This window comes from Nothoprocta perdicaria, unplaced genomic scaffold (assembly GCF_003342845.1).
Source record: "Nothoprocta perdicaria isolate Ctin4 unplaced genomic scaffold, notPer1 scaffold_13, whole genome shotgun sequence".
Taxonomy (NCBI): Eukaryota; Metazoa; Chordata; class Aves; order Tinamiformes; family Tinamidae; genus Nothoprocta; species Nothoprocta perdicaria.
In genome coordinates, this window is record NW_020454427.1 from 4,111,014 (window position 1) to 4,120,289 (window position 9,276).

Here is a 9,276-nt window from a genome sequence, read left to right on the forward strand (position 1 = left end):
ATTTCATCTCCACAAATTAAGCTTGCAAGATATTAGTCTATTTTCTGTATCAGCTAATGACCTTGCACATTGCATCTCYGCACTGCACAGCCAGTGCATCACAAGCACTGCAGTGAGAGAGCTCCATTGAACAAGCTCCACGCTCTTTGAGATCAGTCCTAAAGTCTGCATTACAACAAAATTCCTAACCATGAAGGAGACTGTTATGGAGATTTGCAAGGATAACAATGTAAGYAGGAACCAAGAGGAAGAAAAGGTGAAGACAGAAAAGGAGAAAGACCAAGAGCCAGGCTGCAAAGAAACACGTGGGTATGAAAGCTGGCATTTCTCAGTACACATGGACAAAGCAGAAGACAGAAAAATGACTTTCAGCCCAATGAGAAGGGCAATTACCCACACTGAGATGGAAGAGCTCCTTACTATAATTTTAGACYTAAATTTATCAGTGTACCAATTGCAGTGTTCCAATCAGATGTTTAGTACAAACACATATCTCTACCTTGCATCCAGGTTTCAAAAAACCATTCTCTTCCTTTGGTACTATAGAGTAATTTTTTTAATGTAGTTTTAAGAATTTATAAAACAATGAAAAAAGATAGCTATGATCATTTCTGTTTGCAGTGGATAAGTGACCAATATGTATGTGTAAATCATTAGCAAGCAGAGGTGTAAGGATGCCAAGTTGAAATAAGTTCACCTGAGAAGTGCAATATTTAACATCAATATTCACTGACCATTTAGTTACAATGCCTGCCGATTGCTTTCTGGACTGTCTACTAGATACACAAAGGAAAACAARAAGACTTCAAAGTAGTCAAGGGGAAAAGTGAAACACAGGTGGAAAAGAGAATTACTACTGCCAATAACCTTTTATTCTTTTTTTTATTAGCTGACTACTTTTTCCTTTCTTCCCAACATCTGTGTTTTCAATCTAATTCCTCTGAGATTTTTGTCCTGTTTCCTTCCTCAGTTCTCTTCTTTCCCCTCTCAGTCTTTCCTGTTAGTGTTCTCTGCTCCCATCCTCTCCTATTTTTAGCCACYCTATTCCTGTGCTTTTCTTAACCATCATTTGGACTCAGCAAGATAGCAAAACTGTCTCACATAGGAAAAGTGCTGAAAGTAAAGAAACATTCTTTTCTCCCTTTGCCAGTCTTTCCAAGTGAATCCAAAGCTCTTCTAAGTGAGAGGACATTTAGATATTTGCTGAAGTCCACTAGTTTAATACTAAAAATATTCATCTATGTACTACTTAAGCAGTAATACCATTCAGAACTCCAATTATTCCCTGGGACTCTGGTTATCATGCTGGAGAAAATGTTGCTAATAGTATTTTCTGGAAGTTATATAAATAAGGAACTGCATATATCTAATATATATAGCATATCTATGGGTGCTAAAGATTAGACTGACTTCTTCAGAGCATATTTTTCCTGCTTCCTATGGCAGGTACAGATTCAAAACAATACAAACACATACTCTAAAAGTTACTTCCTCTTGGTGAGCATTGGTATTTAGTGCAGCTGTGTGTTGGATTGAAACAGTGACCAAACAAGAGGGCACCACAAAAGAGCAGGACTTCAGAGGCTATAATCTACTATGGTAACATCAGCCATCTCTTGATCTTGTGCAATATGCAGTTCAAAACTGAAACATATTTCTCTAATAAAAGCTTTCCTAAATTCACCTCAAAGTAGGTTCAGGAGATGAATAGTGCCYAGGTATTTCATGCCAAGTTGCACTACATCATATGGAAGAAGTGAAACATCTGAACCATCCCTTCAAGCATCTCAAAATTGTATTCTGCACAGAAGTTTTCCAGCGGGCTAAGGAAGTCAAGGTCTGATATGACTAATACCAACTACTTGCATATTTTTAATATTTTTCATTTTTCATTTTTAATATTTTTATCAGTCCTAATACCCAGGGTTTTCAAAGTGTTGGAATGCCTTTTGCATATGCACTGAATTAACAGACTGAAAACAATTTCTGTTCTCAGAGTTTAAAACACAAGACAGCAGATGGGATGAAACAAGCCACTAGACAGGAAATGGAGCTAGGAAAAGTACAARCTCTTTAGCATATCCTAACTTAGCAATTAGCAATTAATTTTTCTAACTATTTTCAGATAATCTAATATCTTCTGTMGGACAACTTATTTGAAGAAGCAGGTCACATTTTACACAGGGTGATTTTGTCATACATCAACGACTGAAGAGACCATCTTCACATAGGATGCAAATATTTAGGCACTCTAAAATGGCAAGAAAATTGCCTTTATAAAAGTGTTCTTAATGCTAGCATTTCAGTTTATAATCAAGTATATGCGAATGATGTGGACTAGCTATTGCACTTTTAGAAGTTTACAGTTTATGTCTGAAATTAAGGAACAATAAACACATTTCAAAGAAACTGAAGGCAGGAATTATTGCTGCTCTCCTCCAGCAAACAAAGCTATTTAAAGCTCAGAGGCGTCCATAAAATAATCAAGTCATTCTTATCTATAGATGTTTCTTGGCTAATAATAAACCAACACCAGTGGACTGTGTAAAATTAAGTGAAGATGGTTTATAACCATCTATTTAGATGACATGTACAAAAGGACAGATAGTCTCTGAAATACTCAAAAAAATTGCTTGAAGCGTTGTTATAGTATTTGCTGCAAAAGGAAACTGAAATGACAAAATGAAAATACCATGAAAAATATCATTTAGAAATGGCTTGCAAAATATTACCTTGCATGTACAATAAATATGCACCCTTTGTGTTAAACTTCCCACACCTTTGATAAAACATCTTTGAGGAAGAGATCATACAGAAAAATCACAGCATCCAAAGCAATCTCTCCATTTTTAAGAAAAAGCAATCACATGTTGCATGACCAAATACTTCCCCATGTTTTCCATAAAAGAACATGCACCACTATTTCTAGTCTCCAAGTCATACCTCAGTGCATTTTAGTAGAAATTCAATTAAATAATTTGAGGTAAGAAATACAAGGGTTTTTTTCCCAGCATTAGATAACRGGACCATGCAGACAAAGACATTTACAGAGAAACAAGGCCAAACACCTCTTTTCTTCTTGCTACAGTACTTGGGAAGGAAGCTACACATTATCCTATTTGCTTAAATATTTTAAATTGGAAAAAAAATAGCAACTGAAAAATAAGTATAGACAAAAAGTTCTCTTTGCAAAATTTAAGYTTTCACAATTCTCTCTAAACAGGCAGTGTTTAGATGAGTCCTAGAAGTGACATGTGGATGATTCCTAGCCCTCTCCCCTACAGAAAGCTGATCTTTGGTATTTCTGCACCCACATTCAGTTTGCCACAGCTGAGATGCAGTTGCAGTGAGGATAGGAAATCTGTGAGGACAGACTCCCATCCAGATCAGCCTGTGCTCCAGCTGGATCTGGCTGCTAACCCAGGAGGCAGCAAGCACGCTCCTCATCTCCTATCGACCTCTTGCTCTGTCTCTGACATGGACAGCAGTAGTCACGTCTTTGACTCCGGTCACATCATCATTTGTTCTATTAAAAACAAGATTTTCAACTTTGACCTGCAGGAAATGTCTATTCTGCAAGTTTRATTACTTGAAAGAAGGAAACAATGTGTTGCCAAAGCCATAAAGAAATGCTAATTAGACATTTCTTTCTGGCATATATAATGCTGGCTTTTTCTCAAAACAAGCTATCACTTGACTGTCCCACATGCACRCTGGATGGGAGCTTTTCCAGTTTTGACAGACTATTTATAGATAGAAATTGTATTTTCACTTCCTGAAGCTTGTAGAGAAGGGAATATCACCCCAATCAAGTAAAAACTGTTTAAGGGTCTTTAAGCAACAGCAACCACTGAATAAGCAGAAGTGGAAAATCTGAGGTTGTTCCAGTAGTTCTGCCAGACTGGGCACTGCATGCTTCCYGGTGTACTTTTAAAATTAATTATATTACGTACTCTAGTTCCTTCTTGCAAAATCTATTTCTTTTCCTTTGTTCAGGAAGGAATTGCCAGTTTCAGCAACATAACAAATCCTGAGTTTAATTGACACTGCTGTGAAAAATGCAATTATATGGGGCTGTTAAAAATAAAGTAGCAGGAACTGTCATGTTTATTCATCATGCAGACAGAAGCCTGTGCACAATTCTATTAAAATGCGAAGACATTATGGACAGAAATTCACAAAAGTATTTTCAGGTCTTTAATAGATCCAGATTATGCCTATCACCAAAGCATAGCAAGAATGAAAAACATACATATCGAAGTAGACTAACATCTCTTGTCCATAAGGATCACAGCAAAGTTTTCTCCTTTATCTGATCGGTTTTAACTTGAAGTGGCAAGCAGCAGCCTGTTCATCTTAAATAATAACCACAGGAAACAGTCTCTGGGATATCTTTATAGATTCACATCTCTACCCCCAGAAAAAAAAATCATGCAAATATATACAGCGAGAAGAATAAAAAGGGAATAAGAACCCACATAAAAAGCTACTGCAGTTGAAAGGTGCTTAAAAGGCTTTGTAAAATTTCCTTTACTTCCCCCCCTTTTTTCCTTCTAGCTGCTTCAGCCCAAAGAAGAGGGCAGGACCTTCACAAAATGRGCAACCTCATAACTCTTCAAGCTCTTTATAAAGATACAACCTCTACCTCTAATGAAGGTGCCTGAGGGAAAGATGAACCGCACTTTCTTGCTCCCAGGATACAGAGAAGGCTCCTTCCCAGCCACCAGGGGAAGCTGAACTTCCTGGTCTCCAAGATTGGAAATGCAGACCTGAAAATAGGAACTCAGTCTCATACTCTTCCCTGTATTAAAAGCTACAGGAAAAAGTCATTTTTATTTCAAGAGAGTTAAGACTCAAAAAYAACTCAAGTAACAGAAGCATATTTACATACATACTCATATATAAGAAATACATAGATTATATAGAAATATAAAAGACTTGAATATAGTGTGAACATTCAAGATGAAAAAATTAACACACATGCATTTGATCTTTGAGTAAAACCCTGCTAACTCTTTGAAATGAGACTGGAAGCCAAAATAAGCTTGTATGATTTTGGATTTTCTTTAAACACCTTATTCTTAGGTTAGATTTGCAACTTGGGAGTTGCCTGGGAAACACAGCAGGTTTCCTTGTTGTCTCTCCAAAGCTAAACAGTCAGTAACCTGCAATGAATTTTGTGTCTCTTCTCGTTTTCCCATGAAACAGTAACCTAAAATGAAACAAAAGAAATTGAGCAGAAAAAAGTTTAACCTAASACCCAAAATGGAATTCTTTTCCAGAGTTTAACACACTGGCTAATATCTATCACTAATCCCTGTTAGAGAAAAAAAACAGTGGCTAACAGCAACTCTTAATTGCTGTCCTACAGATGCCCCTTTAGGGAACAAAAATATCCCAGTTTCCCCCTGCTACTGATGGCTAAAAAGTCTCAACAGCTGCAAAATAATACTGCTGCATGACACTATGCAGTTACAGGTTTAATGTCTAAACATRAACATGACCTGGACAGATCGAGGCACGGAAGGGTCCCCACTGTGCCAGAGGCCTCATGTGGAAGATGATGGCAAACCTCTGTTGACTCGAGCAGCAGAAGAAACTGTGGCACAAGCCCCATGCACTTCACAACTGTCCTTTTCCTCCCCTACTTCCCCAGCCCCAGAGGAATCACAGCAGTGACCCAGCGACTGACTTTGCTCACCAGCTACTTTTGAGGTTGGCAGCTGCCAGTCCCCTTGTAATGGTATAAGGGGAAACTGGATCATAGAAGAGCCTATTTACATCCTTAATGTCTATCGCTAATATCATGGAAGTATTTTARAGCGATTTTGTCTGCTGAAATGCTAGATTAAAATCTTGATTTATCTTGTCATGCTGGCAAAAGCCCATAGAAATGAATTAATTCAAATGTTGCTGCAAGTTACTGGAAGATGGGGCCTGAAGAGCTTTGGACTTCATTTTTAGAGGTACTGAAGCATCTGTAGCAGAACCAAAATGAAGTTCCAACAAACTTCCATTAAACAATGAAAATTTAACACGTTCAGCCATCCCATCCATACAATGTTTTCTCCTCTCTTCATGGTATACAAACATAGGCTCACACAAAACTTGGCTGACACAGAATGACTAAGATTGAAAAAATCAAAATGCAGAAGATGTCACAGACTGAGGCTGTCAGGGCCAGACTTGCCTCATGCAGTAATGGAATCATGTACCATCTCATCTCCTCCCGGGCCTGTCCTCATGCTCCAGGCCTTTTAACCAGAGCAGCCAAGACTTCCCCATCCCACCTCAACTCAAAGGCAAGGTGCACTTTCAGAATACCAGTTTTATCATATTCTTCCCTCTGGCCATCATGTCATCCTCTTAACAGCTTCTTTTCCTAATTTGTCCCACCCAACTTCTTTCCCCTTGCAGGGCTTGAAGGCCTCCTGCCTAGTGACATTACACTTACATTAGAAAGTTGCAGCAGATCTGCAGGATGAATCAGATCCCTAATCCTACACGAGGTACATTTTAAATGCAGTTTCACTTTCGCAGAAAGTAGGTTTAGACTTCCAATGAAGCCACATACTTCTTGATGTGAAATCTGCAGTCTCCTCAAGTTTTTTTTTTTTTTTTTTTTTTAAATACTAGCACATTTCCCAAGAAGTACTCATTTGACAAAAAGACAGTCCACTGGTAGATTCTTTTTATGCACTTATTATTTGTTCTGTAGTTTGCTAAATAGAATGAAAATAAAAACAACATACACCATCACCACAAGATAATAAGCTAGTTAGCACCCCCGAGAGCCACTGTCCACAAGAGCAAAGAAAAAGCAGCTTTCATTTTATTAATACTGGCAACGATAGGTCTAGGACAACAAGTGATCTCACAAAGTAGTAAAATCTTGCCAAGACTATCATACAGAAACCACTGACTCATTTTCTGTTAGAACATCGACACGCTTGAAAGATACTAGGTCAATATTATCTTACAATTCCAGTTCAATTTTCTTCTCAAATACATCTGTCATTAGTAATGTGTCTCCTTTTGTGTTCCTGTCATGCCTCTCAGTCCAGTCTTATCAGAAAATCCCTCTTCTCCCACTCTTCATTTTAATCACTTTTTCATCTGTCACTCACAGCTCCTTGCTCACTCTCTAGCAGCAACCCTGTTCTTCCACTTACTCTYGAGTCCTCAAAAAGATCAACACAAGGAGAACAGATTATGGATTGATGATTTTCTCCACTGTTACCTGTGTTAATCAGATTTGAAAAAGTGTTATTTGAAAAAATAAAGCCCATACCTTATAGCAAAAGTTCATATGTAAATTTCCCAAGAGAACTTGGCTAGAATATTCATATCAAATCTCTGACGATCTCCTTGACTTATAAAAGTACTGTCTTTGCTTTYATATTCTATAGAACAGTATTGATTGCTCAAAATGTTTCAATTCCTAAGCCTAGTACGACTGAAACAAGATTATCCTTCACTAAGGAAATGCTTTTCATCTCTGGAAAGCGTTGATTTTGAGATGTGCACAATCCGTCCCAAGGGTCCCCAAACTCTCAGTGATTATATACTTGGAATAAGTTACTCCATAATCATTGTGTTTTCACACATAAAATCTGAAAATGACATTTATTTGCTCCAGTGCAGGTGGTAAAACCTTATTTAAAGCTACATGTGGGGGGCATGGAGGGGAAACAGTGAGCAGAAAGACAACACATGCACACACAGCTCCAATATTGACTCCCAGGAAGCTGCTAGTCTGGAATAGAGGTTTATGTCAGATTTTTATCACTTGTGAGGCAGACAACTCCCTTCTATATTCTATTAAGTCTTATGTAATAAGTGGTTTTGAAACAAAACGATGAATATTTTCTTCCCACATTYTGTGAAATGTAGCACATTTATGGAGTTCCAAGTAATTGATAAAAATCTACACCCCAATTCAGAATTTAAATATTTCAGTGACCTCAGCCATTTATGGAAATCAAGTTCCTTATTTTTGTTGAAAAATGCAAGTATCACCATCTAAGTATTACTCAGTCCATTTATTTCCCCTGTTCAGGAAAGGTAAAGAGTCTGCTTGATAAGAACTTTCTAAGTTATAATAAAAGTGAACAAGAGGAACCACCTTCTCTAATGAAATTGCAAGCACTGTACCACTCGGACATCCAGGTTTTAAATAAAGGTCTTCTCACTTAAGTTTTTTCCAGATTATAGAATGAACTTGTATTTGTGTGACTTCTTTTTTTAATTCATTCACACCTTGGTCGTGTAGTTCTTAAAACAACCCAGTTCACAAACTCATTGGAAACTACTTAAACATCGCCTCAAGGTGATGTGGTTATACATTCAAAAGTTAGTAGGCATGAAGCAAAAGCTGAACTTTTAGGTTTGCACTATTGGCTGCCTGTCTTCTTTTGGTGGTCCCACTTCCACCTCCCCAGAACATAAAAATAACTATCCAYCTCTGCTTAGCTTCTCAGTCTTGTCCCATTATATGGGAGTGAAGCTGTCTTCACCTTCCACTTCATTTACTGTAAAGCACAAAGAACGTGTTAACACTTAAAAAGATCACTTTCAAAAACACAAGTGTCATTTTACTAGCATTTTCATGGGTTCAGTTTTCTTCCAATCCATTTCTATCCAAGCATCTTCTGTTGTGGTGCTTGTCCTATGAGTGAGAATATGGTAGCRCACAACAGGAAACATTCAGTAGAAGTTAGGTGAAAGCCTAATATATGTTGACATACATTTATTGTTTTTAACAATACCATAAACACATCAAAAGAACTTACCTACAGACAACTTTTACYGAACTGCTGCAGTAACTGCCTGAAKCAATGCCAGCTTGGGGTCTCATCATATCYAGCACATTAAAGAAGGGGACAGGCAAAATAAGTTGGAAGCTATCCAAAGCCCAAGGTTCTGCCTGGAGGTGATTTAATAATCACTGTTTCCTCTAGGATAGCATAAAAATAAATTCAACGATTCAGTCTGTACTTATTCTTCACCAAGAATTCTGTGGTCTTTAGGGATGGTTATTTCCTAGAGGCAAGGGGTGCTTACAAGMAAGGGAAGAAGCCCAACTGAAAAGGGGCTATGGAATACACAAATTACAGCACCATCATCTTTAACATTAAGGCACATAAGTCAACAGCATTCACAAGCAAGCTATATTTTTTAAGCTTCAGAAGAGGGAGAGCACATTTCAAATGGTACAGAGGGGAAAAATACACAGGGCTGAAATATAGGGTGGTAAAATCTTCAAGTTATTTTGGG